The sequence below is a fragment of the Dermacentor albipictus genome, chromosome 1 (assembly GCF_038994185.2).
Source record: "Dermacentor albipictus isolate Rhodes 1998 colony chromosome 1, USDA_Dalb.pri_finalv2, whole genome shotgun sequence".
Taxonomy (NCBI): Eukaryota; Metazoa; Arthropoda; class Arachnida; order Ixodida; family Ixodidae; genus Dermacentor; species Dermacentor albipictus.
Genome location: NC_091821.1, coordinates 150,321,080 through 150,336,070, shown reverse-complemented (window position 1 = coordinate 150,336,070; position 14,991 = coordinate 150,321,080). Strand labels below are relative to the sequence as shown.

Here is a 14,991-nt window from a genome sequence, read left to right as displayed (position 1 = left end):
GTCTTGTCTCACACGCTGCTTGTTTGGTTCCGAATCTCGCGTGGGGCGGCTGGTCGCGGTGCGCAGCAGCGCCTGCCAAATTGTTTCTCGTGGCCACCGCACAATGGCACCACACTGCATTGCAAAAGTGGGACTGAGCTACTGCGACACCGTTTTCCCACTGACTTGCTTGGGTATTTTGTGTACGTGTTCATTTTGAGTGAAGGCAACTGGTCAATAAACCCAGACTTGCTACCTGAAGGCATCGATTTTGCCGGATTCTAGACTCTCGTTATCTAATGAACGAGAGGAAAGGGGGTTAACCGAGGAGCCCGATTTTTATTAATCATTTCATGAGAAGCCAACAAATAAAGGCACCAAGGACAACACAGGAGAAATTACTTGTACTTACTAATTGAATAAAAGAAATGATAAATTAATTGCAATAAAACCTGATGAAGAAGCAACTTGCCACAGGTGCGGAAAAATCCCACGTCTTCGCATTACGCGTGAATTGCTCTAATCACTTGAGCTACCGCGGCGCCGTTTTTCATCCACTTTCTCGGGTATTTATATTTTACCACTAGAACTAACCCTAGGCGTGTTAGCCAGCGCCACCACTTACAAACCTTGACAGCGGATGTGGAACATTCTTTCTGCCGCAGGAATCACGAGAATGTCGCCTTTTTGGGAAACTGAGGAGAGGCTCTACCCCCTCCGCGCACTAAGAGAAAAGTGTGGAGAAAATGACGTAGTACACTGTAAAAAATTTCCGTAATTTTACGGGGGATTTCTGTCATTATACGGAGAACTGCAGATAAAAATACGGAAAGTATGTCATATTTCAAAAATACGGCAAAATCTGCCGTTAATATACGGAAAGTGCTCTCCGTATTCAGCTTTACGGACATTTTCACTGTAATCATATAACGGCTATACACTGTTTTGGACGAAACAGAGAGAATTCCGTATTTTTGTTATGAGAACATCCGTATATTGTGAGAAAATTTAAGCTGTCTGAATGAGCGCTCGTACTCATAAAGTTTCAGCTAACAATACTTTATTGAACACGCAAACTGTACGCATTATGAAGTTGCGTACAAAATGTGAGAGCTAGCCTTCTACCAAAAGCTGCAATAACAGATCGTATAAATATATATACGCATCTTCTATTCCGGTCGCAGTTTGCCGCGCATATGGGTTTAGTAACGCTGATCATATGCGCAAATATATGCGTGTTCTCGCAATGTTCTCAAATTAAGCGCTTTGTAGTTAATAACGCAGCATATATGTTTAAGTGAATGAAGAGCCGGGGACATACGTGCATACGTAAACAAGCTTGCGGCACTCAGGTGCTGGTGCACTGGGAATGACATTGGTGCTCTATACGCCAAAAATTGTGCGCACTCTAAATCAGTACCGAAACGCAGGGAGTGGTATAATGACCGTAACTGCGTTTACATTTGGCAATAAATGGTCTCGAAGGGGACTGGCGTCCTATAGATCCAAGTACAACGGTCGGAGGAAATTTTCGACTGCGGCAAGCAATTAACCCAAGTGTCAAAGGGCACTGCTGAACTGCAATGTAGTTGGTTGAACTCATTCCCATGATATTTACAAAATATCTCGTCTCTGGCAATAACTGCCCATTCATTGAGACAAATCGATTACGCATAATCTTCACTGTTCATGTGTTAATTCTTGCGGTAAGATGTAATCGCAAACATTTGGCGCTTCATCTTGAAACAAGACCGGTAAGCGCGCTCGTTCTTGTACGGTAGAATAAAGAACGCGAACATGCACCGACATGTATGTAAACTACTGGAAGGTGACTGAAGATGAAGGACCTATTACCGTGCTAGTACTGTGTATACTGTCAAAAGGAAGAAAAAAATATTTCGGAAAGAAAGAATGCCCAGTGTCGAGATGTAACGATTCAAGCGTTATTTCTTTTTGACCTAGAATGCAACACCATTAGTTCCACGTGCTTTATGCATGGGTAATGTTATGACACAACTCATTATTTACCCGTTCATTACATGCACCAACCCGCCCAAATTATCACTGTACTGGAGCTTATGGACGCATCGCAGTGCACTGCTTTGCACTTCATTGTAGCACAGGGGTTTGCTATCGCCAGTAGCGAATGCTTTGGTTGACCTCCCTGCCTTTCTGCCTTTTGAATTCTCTCTCCCTTTGTATAAAACGCACTAACTTGTGGGAGAGAAAGCGTTCTCCTCTTTTAGAATTCAATTAATTGTCAAGCAATTATATTGCAGTTCCAGTAACTAGAGCACAAATGCGAAAACGAAACCGATTCTGTTCGGTTCTCCGCGCTCAGAGTGCGGCACCAGGGGGCAGCGAGCGCTGCGCGTCGGCTAGGAGTGGCAGACGGAGATGCACATGTGTAGTCAGCCGGCATTTTTCGAGTCGTGTTGTAAATGTTGTTAATTCGCCGTAAATATCTCTTGATTTGTACTCAAGGGTGGAGCAAGACCCCAAGGAAAAGAGATTGACGCATCGGGAGCGAAGAACAGAAACGATGGATGGTTACGCTGCTTGGGTCTCGGCACGTTCGAATTGGCAAAGTTCCGAATTTGTTGCTGTGTTGTGTACGCTTGTGCGCTCGTTATTTGCCGTCATCGCGCGGAGATATTTGCGCTGGATGTCTTTCACTTCGTGTACAAAACTCTGCTCGCTGCGGCATCGAAGAAGTTGTCCTGTGTTTGGGTGCACGTATGCGCTTGGACACGGATAGCCTGCTTGCTCTCAACGGGTGTTCAACAGTCTACGCGCGCTCGTAACTTGCTCATGAGGTAAGCCCATTTTAATCTTATTTGGTTTGCATAACGTAGGTGTTAAAATGATGTGCGGTAAGCCGGTGTCGCGAACAGAAATATTGTTTCAAAAGACCACTATGCAACGTCTTAGGGCAAAAATCACGCATGAATGGGGAAAGGGATCAACCTATCTTTTCAGATCGATTCCAGTCGTAGCGCGTTTGGCTCGATCGCAATTTCCGTGAGGTACTTCTAACCTTTTGTTCACTCGCGTTAAAAGCGTAGAATAAAACTGAGTTCAGTTGAGCTCTTGTATTGACGCTTGTATTGGCTTGAGAGCATACTGTATCCGATACAAGAACTTCTGTTAAAATACGGAAATAAACGTTCGAGGCAATAGCAGTCGCTCACTACCTGTGATCGTTACTTTCTTGCTTGGGTGCACGTTTTAATTGTGACCAGAAAAAAACGTCTTGCTGCACCGTTTGCGGTGCAGCAAGACGTGTTCCTTCGAATGATGTCTGGGCAGTCAAGGCATTCGTGCCACTAAGCAAGCAGTAAACGGGGTATCAGTGCGAAAAAATTTGGACATACAAGAGAAGCGAATGGTATCATCATAGACTCTTTTATTTGACGAATAATTCAGTTGTATTACTAAAGCGGAGAGAGGATATGCGTGAAAGTCAGATTGTATTGATACTCAGCAAAAACAAGGTAACTTATAATTACTAATCAATCCTTTTCTTTTACTGAAAGGCAAGTTGCTGTTGTGCTGGAGCTGAGAAGAGGTCTGCTGCCTGCAATGGGTCCATCTCTCTCAAGTTATTGCAGTATTATAGCTCTCAAGGTGAGTGGATTTTTTTTTCTCATAGCTATTTGCCACCTGAATCATGACCGTTTACTTAGCTGTGTAGGTGATCACTGTTAGTGACATTGGAGTGCTGGTGGACCAGCACTCCTTTATGATTGCAACGCATATGACAGAGTGCAGCTGTGGCAGTATGCAAAGGTGTTAATCTATAAGCCAAATTAGGTTCTTTGAGGTAATATGTTAATATATTGATGACATTGGATTGTGGTCTAGCAGGCAAAAATACTAAACAAAAAGAAATTTTAATTTGCACTTGGTAAGATGTGCAAGCAATTCAGGCTGTTATACATGAAATGGGACATTTGTAGATGTCTTCTACAGTGCTGCAGTCCTGAATTGCTTCAGAGTTGAGTGATACCACTATAATTTCTCTGTAGAGCATGCAGCACAGTTTAGCATTGGGGGAGGCTGGCATCAACAGGCGTCTACTTACTGTGAAGTTCAAATGAGGTGTTACTGTTAGGGTGACTATATTTAATTTATGGTTTAATTCTAGTCTTGTGTCAGGCAGACAGATGTAATATCTATGTATACAAGTATTACCCATTCATTTATGCCATTTAGACAATGGCAGAAATGCGTGGGTATTACTTGTGTACATAGACAATACATCACTATTGTTTAACCAAGCGGTGCCCCTGCATGCTAAATTTTACAGGGCTATTATTAAGTAATGTCAGCTTTTGTTGTAACATTAAGGCACCTTTTATATTATTACAGATTACCACCATTGTGCACCATCATAGTGTCATATTTACACTAAATGTATTTGACTTTGCTATAAAACCTTGCACAGCGGTGCATCATGAAATTTTTTTTTTATAGTTTCTGGCCTCAGAATGCACTTCACGTTATATTCTTGTTTGCAACAAGACTATAATGCAGGTTTCTCTCCTTATGTTTTGTGGCACTTCAAACTGCGGCGAGCTAAACCACTGGGCAGCAATACTGGATACGCTACTGCGTGTGGAGCTGTCTTCAAACACACACAAGGAATACATCATTGCTTTTTTAGCACAAAACAACGGACACAAGAAAGACGACAGAACAAGGCGCTACTCTCAACTGACATCACTTTATTGCGTCCCTCCTTTGTAGACAGCAGAATCTAGAAGAACATTTGCTGTGAACACCATGTGCAGGAACCACCAACATATGATCAAAAAAGCACACTCATGCGACAGAATCCAAAAAAAAACCATATTGAGCACTTTACAAGGTTAAAGAAAGCACACTAATGCACTGTGACCCCAATGACTATGAAGAAAACTTCCGATAACTCTCTGGCGGTGGTATCACGGCTCTTTTTTCAAAATCGTAGCATCACGAAACATTGCGAACCTAAGCGATCCATACTAACAGGCACAGGTTCCCATTTGGCTCAACATTGTAAAATATGGAAGTGCAAAGCCATGTTTCGTGATACTACGATTTTGAAAAAGTGCTGTGATACCACCGCCTGAGAGTTATCGGAAGCTTTCTTCATACAGTCATTGGGGTCACAGTGCATTAGTGTGCCTTCTTTAACCTTGTGCAGTGCTCAATATGGTTTTTTGGATCCCGTCGCATGAGTACGCTCTTGTGATTGGTTGTTGGTGGTCTCTGCACATGGTGCTCACTGCGGATGTTCTTCTAGATTCTACTATTTATAAAGGAGCGACGCAATAAAGTGATGTCAGTTGGGTGTAGCGCCTTGTGCTGGTCGTCTTTCTTGTGTCCATTGTTTTGCGCTTAACAAAGTATTTATGGATTCACACCAACTAGCCCGCCAACACATTGTGTTGCGGGCACTTCTGAAGTACTGTCTGTCCAATAACCTTGGTGGCATGGAAGCGCCGTCCACTTCTATGTGTTGCTTTCTGTTTCATTGTGGCATCACATCACATTATAATCATAATGTGTATGTACTTTTTCCAAGAGACCAATATTCCTATCCTTGTGTTATATTTGCTGTCGCATTATTTATGTGCAAATGACCAGTGCTCCAAGCTTCATTTTATCGCAAAGTAAACTACTGGTACCTAAACAGTTCTGTATATCAGAAAACCAAAGCTGAACTGCCGAACAGTACCAAGCGGCAGCCTTAGTGCAGTGTCAAGTAGTCAGATTTTATTGGTCATGCAGAGGTACACAGGATAGCTCTTTATTACTTGCTGAATAATTAAGCTGTGTGAAAACTAAGTATTTATGTAGCTTCAACCACATGCTATTGGTCATTGCTCCTGCCCTCATCAAATGTAGAAGATTATCACGGCATTTCCTATTCTCTTTTTCCTTAATACAGTGGGATTACTGCATGCGTAAGTAGGAAACGGATCACATAGGCAATCAAAAGCCAACATTGTGTAAACTTGGAACATTGATTGTACAGTTTGATGACCCAGAATAAGTAGAAATACACCATAAATGATTGACAATTAACTTTTACTTGACACAGGGCTAAAGCATACAGTAAGCATACTGTATGCTCATACGGTGTCACATCAATTTGAATTTTAGTGTAGCTTTACAGTGTACACTTCTATTGTTGCATTCTGTCAGAGGAATGGTAATGTTTCGCGTGTATAGCAACTAGACTGTCTATATACAGAAGTAAAAATGTGTGAACTGTATTTTTTAATGATTTGATAGAATGTGTAGCACAATAAAGCCATACAATCAACGCACAGTGATGTGACTTTCTCTGCACATGTTGCAGGTTCAAAAAAAGTATGGTGGAAGCTGTTGCCAAGGTTCCGACCAGAAAAGACAGCCAGTATAAAAGGGTCCACGCCACTGATCTCTACTACAGGGGATGAACAGCACATCGAGCGCCCTCGACTGAAGCCGGCCTTGTCCCGGAAGTTGGTGCTTGACAACTTTGCGGCAGCACTTTGTTGCACGGGTGTGTAGCATTTCTTCCCCTAACATGCCTGCCTGATGTGCCATAAACTACCCAAGCAGTGTTTCGAGGTGTCCAGAATTTTTCCATTGTAGTGTCTACAGTGTCGCTAACATAAGTGGCGTGCAATGGAAACACTGGTAAATCAGAAAAAACTTGATGTAAGAGAACACTATCGTGTACGGGTTCAGATTGTCATAAAAGTGCTTACCAGACATGTAGAGACCTCCTAAAATGTGAAAAACCACAAAGAAAAGTTTTTCGGCAGCAATATTATCTGATCGCACGCACTAGTTAGTCCACCATATGCCCTGCTTCCAGGACAAGCGACTGCACGACATCGCATTTCCACTGGCTTCACCTGCATCCGGTGCGGTGTGCTGCATCCAGCGAAACATGTTAGAAATCAGTGGTGCACAGTGTTTTCTGTCCCCTTTCTCGACGCCTACTGAACACATGTTAAACTGTTTCCAAAGCAGACAAACAGAGGGAAAGGGTTCTGAACACATTGCATTTTAAAGTGGCTGGTACTGGGTAACGCAAGTACTGTGGCATAGTAGATTTGCACCAGGCAACCTGGGTGCCCAAAAAGGCTGCTGTTTACTTGCAAATGGCCAACATATTGTGAGCATGTTGAAGTTCTTTTTTTATTCTCATCGCTTATTTAGCTAACGGAGACAGCTTTCACAACTGAAGAAGCCTTGGAAGCATGAAACACTTCACAAAACCAGCTTCAATATATCGTGTCTGCATCACAATTTCATGGCTGCATGAGTGAACCCTCTGGTTAACATGTAAGAGAGTTCATGGTGTTTGCCATGCATTATCCACTTTATTTACAGGTCAACCCTATCTTGAGATTTAAGCTGATGTTGCGTTTAGAGAAATTATGGCCGAGAGCCAGCTTTTGAGAATACAGATTGAGCTTGACAGATTAAACGCCAGAACAAGTCGTTGAGGATTTCAGATCAAGAATCTTCAAAGGCCAGTTCATTTAGTGGTGTTAATATTCTGCTCGAAGTTGTTGATTGTTACGTTCATATGGTGCCCAAGCATTGCAGTAACAACTTCACTTGGAGTACATAGCAAGGGTGTATTCGATGTAAGCTGCTGGCTTTTTTTCTGTGTTTTCAAAAACTGGTTTCTTGTTCAGTTTAAATTTTCAAATTTTGCATTGTTTATTAGGTGTTGTGTCTTGTTTCCTTTTCCTGCAGCTTCTTAGTTAAACATCTGAATAGTGAACACAACTTGACCTTTTGCTTGATTGCCTAGATTACATGCCCTCGATGCAAAACAATTTCACTTCAAAACTGCTTGTGCCATACTGAAAGAATAACTTGAAGCAGCCATAGCCACCAATAACACGCAAGAGATGATTATGAAAATTTTAATATTGTTTTTTGATCTACAGGGTGTCTTAACTATCATGCACCAAGATTTAGAAATATGTAAATGCGATGTAACTAGACAAAATGAAGGTAATGTTTGCCATCGCCTGGAGATACTCTGATTATATTGTGCATTCTGCCTAATTACATAATTCTTAATTAGTTATTAAATATCTCAAATAATTAAATGAAATGTGTCAATGAAAAGTTGTAGAGCAATATGAAAGCCTCCTGATACACTTTTTTGTTACTGTTACTCATTGTGTGCTACATAAAAGTTTTTCCAAGGAATAAGCCTGCGAATACAGATAAAGTGTCTTGAGTGGCCAGTCATGTGTCAGTTTTGTGGTGCAAAGCCACGAATACAACTTAAATGGGTTCTTTTAAGAAAAAGACTTAGCTCAGCAAATTATCTTTCTTTGTGCAGCCTGTGGAGACAAGGTTTCTTAGACATGGCCGTGGCCCTCAAGGAAGATGCCGAGGCCACAGGCAGTTCCTCCAGTGACCGTGAAAAGGTCCCCTGGGGCACAAGTCTGGTTTGGCACCCCCACCTTTCTCCTGCAGCTTTTCTGTCTACTTAGCTAACCAGGTAGGTCAATGATGGCAAAGGGAAAAAAGATTCAACAGCATCAAACGCAGAACTTGCTCAAGCTCAATGCATTTTTGGTGTGAAGTTTTTCCCTTATCATTTATCAAAAAACGGGCAATAAGTATATGATATGGTCTTCATACGGACACCTCTTTCCCACAGAGAATTAGCAGTAAAAAAAGCAGCTTATGAAGGCTTGAATATTAGCTATGATGATGTGGCATAGATAGGATAATGATTATGAATGTTTCTAATGAAGGCAGTGGTAGTAGAGTGAATAATCAGAGTTTATATATAGATTGAAAGACATTTCGTTCCAATGCCAGAATTTTAAATCATCCCAAATAATTCTTGCATTTTATAGTCTTCAATGTATAGTTCTTGATGCTTGCTTCTTGCTGACATCATTCTTATGCTGCATAATTCACCTGTTATAAATTCCCTATTTCCCCCATTCAAGCAACTTTACATTCATCATAAAAAACCTCGTAGATGAGTTCCAGAAACTTGCTGATGAGATTAGGGGGCGGCGTGTACCCCAGGCTGAGATATGCATTCAAGAGCCTCATATCTTGCAAATGTTAGAAATACTCCTGCTAAGCAAGTTCTTGGTGTCATACAAGGTTATTTGCGAATACGAATTTGCCTAAATTTAGAAAACAGTCAATATAAAACATGTCAAGCGATATCGCTGACGATACACACACATTCCAACTGAACTAAATACAAATAAATATAGCACCCAATGCAGAATCATTGGCATGATGCCATTCTTTCAGTGGAATAAAATCTGTCCTGCATTGTAAATCTGGAATCCTTTATAATCCAGACTACTAAATACTTATGAGGGTTGTAGCGTAAAATATGCATGTATTTATTCCTCGTTTCTTTACTTTAGGACCCGATAATGCTTAAACAGCAGTGAAAGAACTGAGATCACAGTACCTAATACTTTATATTGCTCCAGAAATCCGTTTCTCTGCCGATCGCAGCATTCGACACTAACAAGAAGGCACATAACACTTAGGGTGGTGCTATTCACTTTGATTGTTTGGGAACGAAACCCATAATGTACATGTTATGGCCCTTTGTGTCATTACGTTTGAACAACAATAAGGTAGGGGGTTTGCATTTTGCAAAACTGCATGGAGGTTTTCACTGTGTGCAATTAAAATTAGGAACCTTCCCAGCTCATACTAAATGCATTCTCCAAAGCTTTAGGTTATACAGGTGCACTACTTTACACAGAACACACTCTTTTCCCTCGTCACGGCTCACACTCTTAGGCAGAGTTACACCCTTTGAAGTGCCCCTTCTTCCACACAACGATAATTGTCATCTGCCTTTATGCATTTTCTTTCTTTAACGCTGCGAGCCCTGTGCTTTCCAGTAACGAACGGCATGCGCGTTATCAGCATGATAGCATTCTCGACAACAAAGTAGCGGGCGTGGCGTCTTCAAGAAACGAAACGCATCAAGGCAAATAACGATTATTGTTGTGTGGCAGAAGGGGCACTGCAAAGGGTGTAACTTTGCCTAAGAGTGCAGGTGGTGATTCAGATTCTTCAAAGGTGTTTCATTGTACGGGATGGCACATCGCGCTTCACTTATTTGCAGAATATTGCATTCCAATTGTGTCATATGAGATAAATCCATTAAAGAGCTTTAGCTTGCCCTAAATTTATTACAGCTGTGTACTGGTAAACTGGCCGCAGCTTGCAGTGCTTGTGGAAAAACAATTGTAACTGCCATATTATATGTAACTGCTAGCGCACAGGCATCAGCAGCAGCAATGGTTAGGGTACACTTGTTTCTTCTATTCTAGGGTATGCATCCTCCACCAGAAAGTAGTTTTTTTCGTCTTCCTCTTCTACCATATTGGAATGTGAAATGGGGTGTAATTTGTAGGATATACTCTTGCATAAACTTCATGAGCATTTATTCTTGTCTGTGCCACAGATCATTGTTGCTACCACTGTAAAAGCAGGGTGCCTGTTTACAGCACCCATAGGGAACAATCTGTGAATCTTTAACGAACAGTAAGGATAATGAATAATCGTAAAATTTTTAGTAATTTTCAACAAATTTAGCACTCTTTGCTTTCCACTACGGTGTTTTTCAAACTCTAATATTGGCACAAGGTTTGAGTGCAGGATGTCATTTTGTGTGAAAGAGTACACTTGTGCGCATAACACCTCATCGTCAACATTCTGCTGCACAGAATGTCATTAGCTTTCGTATGCATTGGTCACTATCTCACAAACCGGTTGCTCCTTTGTTAGTTGGAATGTAGCATTTATGTAAAGCACATTTGATGTTCTAACAAAAAGCATTGTGCCCTCTTATCCCCTAATTCTCCTCACTTGATGCCTAGTGTTGTAATAGCATGGTTGACACCACGAGAGTCAGTGTGGTGAATAATTGTGTCTGGTGGAGTAGGGGGTGTACGTTAACTTAAGCAACTTTTCCAGATGACTTGAATCAGTATTGTGGAATGCTGGTTTTTTTTTTCAATCACTGTTACCAAGTTTCACTTTGGTTGTGGCAACAAGTATAATGTAGTTCGCTAGCACTCCTGCCAACACATATAATATGCAGGCATCTGTTGAAAAAAAGACCAGCTAATGGTTTGCCAGGAGCTAAGGTCCATTTAGACCATTAAATTTTGAACTTACACCGGTGGAAATAACTGGTGAATGAAAGCACACCCAGGAGAACTGAAGCAAGACTGCGAGTCGGCCTAGTTGGAACAAATTCATCTTGAAACTTATTGTGCGCAACAAACAGGGACGAAGAATAGAAGAAACACAAGGACAAGCGCTTAACATTGTGTTTCTTCTATTCTTCGTCCCTGTTTGTTGCGCACAATAAGTTTCAAGATGAGCAAGAGAACTGACCATAATATTTTCTTTCATTATAACACGGCTGAAGCTTTGAACTGCATTTGAACAGGCTTGTTTGAAGAATGACCCATTTCCTTGTTCAAGTAAGACAAAGGTTCCACAGGAAGACAGAAACTTGAAGCCGTCAACAGCAGCATGAATATAAACAGCACTCGACGTTTTGCAATCTTGCACCTGGTTATATTAGCCATCCAATTTTTTTCCACAGGCTGTTCTTTACTGTTTTATGATCATATCCAGTTTAATTTTAATGACCCTATTTTTTAATATTTGGTTAATATGTATTTTCTTCATCGGCTTTCAACAAAATATATATTCATAATGTGCCTTCACTTACCATTTGCGGTGATCTTAACCAGATGCATCTTGATACAAAATTTATTTTCCTTAATTCTTCGTTTTCCTTTTCCAAAAGTGCAAACTGTTTATCTTGATACCTATTTTGTCTTCTGGGAAGATTGGTTCTACTGGATTAATGACTGCATACATGTGTACATCGTTTTCTCTTTTGGTCACCCCTACTCTTGGCAAGTACTGGCAGCATTGCTCATACCCGCTCCATCACAATCACCACTGCTAAGCACACCCTTCCTTCCTTTATTTTAACACTTTGGCTTCTCTTGACCTATTATATGCACCAGTTACTTCTCCCCCAATGAGGCTAGGGGCCAGTGAGATATGCACAATCCCACAACACAGCCAAGGAAAACATTTGCTACCCTAATGACAAGCACCTATGTCGAAATGTTGGCTACAGCAACATCCCTTGTGCCAACAATGTTGATCTACTTACATGTTTTTCTAACACAGAAGTTACTGCTTTGTCGTGTTCTGTGATTAAACTTTTTTGCCGCTTTCTTTAGGATGGATATTCACGAATACTATTTTTTCTCCTAACAGCAGCAAGTTTATCCTTGCAAGTGTTTGGAGTCAAGAACAACTTTCACCAGGAAGAAGTGCAAGACGAGTGATTGAAGAAAATAAAGTTGCTTCTGTGATCTAAGAACCTGAGGACTGAAATGTTGCACCTTTTTGTATATATGCTATGCAGTGCATTCATATCACAAAGTGCAAAGTGTTTTATCTCTGCAGCCATGTCAGTGTGTTGACAAGACAATTTTCTCAATGGTGACCTGCTGCTTTGACTATGAGCTGCCTTCATGACATTTGCATTAAAGGAGATGTACTATCGTGGACAAAAGTACCATGGAAGTGCGAGCGTTGACCAAATTGCATTTCTGCTCAAGACCGCTGAAAACAGTGGGTCACGTATGCACATTCCGAACGCAGATGGTGGCACGGCTGATCCCAGCAAATAGCACACCAATGAAATTCGGTCGACTCTCGCACGTCCTGGGCAATTTTGTGCCCGATGGCACATTCTTCGAATGGATATGCTCTGCAAGATGAAATACGGGAAGCACCTGTACTTTAACGGATATAGTACAGATTTAGTATACGGAGTCTTTCGTTTTCTGAATACGGCAAGCACCTGTTTTTTAACGGTTATAGCACAGATTCAGAATACGGTGTGTTCCGTTTTCTGAATACGAGAAGCACCGTACTTTAACGGTTATAGTACAGATTCAGAATACAGAGTCTTCCGTTTTCTAGATACAGAAGCACTCGTATCTTGTATTACGGTCTCTTTTTTTACAGTTGTCCGTTCTACGGAAATGACCGTTCTTAATTTACGGAAGAGTGTTCGGTCACAAATTACCAGCAAATTTTCTGTAAAGTAAGGCAAATTTTTTTTACAGTGTACGTTCCCCTTTTTTTGCTTTTCTTTTTACTCCGTTGCTGTAGCGGTCATGCCTTTCGGGCCACAGTGGCGGCTTTGTTATGGTTCCGTGCGCTCACACTGTTGCTCCGTAGGTTTCGTACCGTGGCAAAAGCGCCGTGCGGGCAGGTTTGCGTTGGTCTCCGTGTTTTGTTGCGCTGTGTTATCTGGACCGTGCTCTCCCGGATGTTGCAGTGGCCAGGTGGGACAGGAGGAACTAAAGCTCGTGAAATGAACGCGCATACAACGCTGTACGCAATGTTCCGCGCCACGGCAATGGCAACGGACGAAGGAATATCCGCGGGAAATTTTGCCTTCTTTGGCGCAATCATGCTAAGGTGCCATCGCAGGCCGAAACCCATGCGTTTCAGAATCTGTAGAATGAACGCCTTGCAGGTCAGTGATTCCTGCTTTTGACAGTGCATGGTGCATTTGCAGGACATAAAACGCACGTTATGAATGCATAGTTCGTGTTCAGTAACAACTTGCTTTTGTGCATAATAAAACGCCTGTTGCTAAACTGTTGCTTGTTCCTCGCAGTACTCGCGAGAGCATGAAGTCTATTAAGCAGAGCGCGTTCGACGTTCATGCACAACTGCACAGGTGTACCTTAATGCACGTGCTGATAGAGCGTTACGCAGAATATGTGCATTTCGCTGCCCTCGGCACCATGCGCCTGCCAGCCGACGCTTCATCCTAGAAGATGGGAAAGAAGCGGCTGCTTTGACTTGAGGAACAAATCCTCCATACCGCAGGCGTATCCTATCTGTGCGCGTGAAATGCACAAGGAAGTGAAGGTTAGCGGATGCGCTGCAAGAGTCGGGAAGGCTCCACAGAACGTACGCCTGCGAACACATAAAACGGCTGTTCCATGGTCGCGTGTAGGCCGGTTCTACGAGCATACCGTTCTGCACCGTGCGCCGGCTATCGGAAAACTTTGGTTCCGTGATGTTTCACTAACCGTGGTAAGATTAAGGCACCTCAGGCCGCAGTCAATGCATCTGAACGCGGAGTTAGAAATGACATTCTGCCTCCTCGCCAACCCGATGTCGTGGTTATGCGCGGCCACCAGAACTTTGTTCAGTAAAGCACGACGATTCCTCAAGCTACAGCGAGAACATGTGTTTGTGCTCATAAACTCCAAATGGATCGCGAATGGGTCCGTGTGTCGTACGTGTCTCCAGTGCATTCTTGCAGTGCAGTGAGAATGCGTTCATGTTTGTTTTTTTTTTTTCGGATCGCCAGACGTCTAGCTCGCAAGGCCGTCTGAGAGACCCAGGAAGCCCAAGCAGGGAAAAGCAAGTAGAAGGCAGCGATAAATGTGACCTTTCTTTAAAACACGCAAGAACTGGGCAGCGGGCGGTACCTGCGGTTGATGAGAACAGTTCAGTTAGCAGGCCTTATAAGGCATGTTTATGTTCATAAAAGCCGGTAAAAGCAGCCGATTCGACCTCACGGCCCAATTTGCGAAGTTCATTATGAACTTCTTTCAACATAACATCAGCAACGGTAATGCAATGAGACATAGCAATTGCATCCTTTTGTTTAGTACTGCTGCGGAGCGCGCGCGTCCAAGCGGCCCGGTTGCGCGCAGCGCGGCGTGGTTTCTTGAGAAATGTAAACAAGAGAGGAGAGCTGGCCCGATAAGTGGAGCAACGCCATGAGCAACGCCAACTTCCGGCTTCACTTTGCTTCACAAAGAGTGACGTCAGGGCCCCTACTCAGTTTCCTTCCTCTATGTTTTGGGTGAAGGCAACTGGTTAATAAACCCACGTATGCTACCTGAAGGCATCAATGTTGCCGGATTCGAGACCCTCGTG

The 14,991-nt window shown here is 42.4% G+C and overlaps 1 long non-coding RNA gene across 2 annotated transcripts; it reads left to right on the top strand.

Moving 5' to 3' along the window:
- The first annotated feature begins 2,366 nt into the window (after positions 1 to 2,366).
- LOC139055991 (uncharacterized) lies at positions 2,367 to 12,397 on the top strand. Of its 2 annotated transcripts, none has more exons than XR_011512078.1 (5): positions 2,367 to 2,795; positions 3,516 to 3,606; positions 6,329 to 6,514; positions 8,327 to 8,488; positions 12,295 to 12,397. It is a non-coding gene; the product is annotated as an uncharacterized lncRNA (long non-coding RNA). The 2 variants fall into 2 exon arrangements; XR_011512077.1 differs by having other exon boundaries at positions 12,292 to 12,397.
- The last annotated feature ends 2,594 nt before the right edge of the window (positions 12,398 to 14,991 follow it).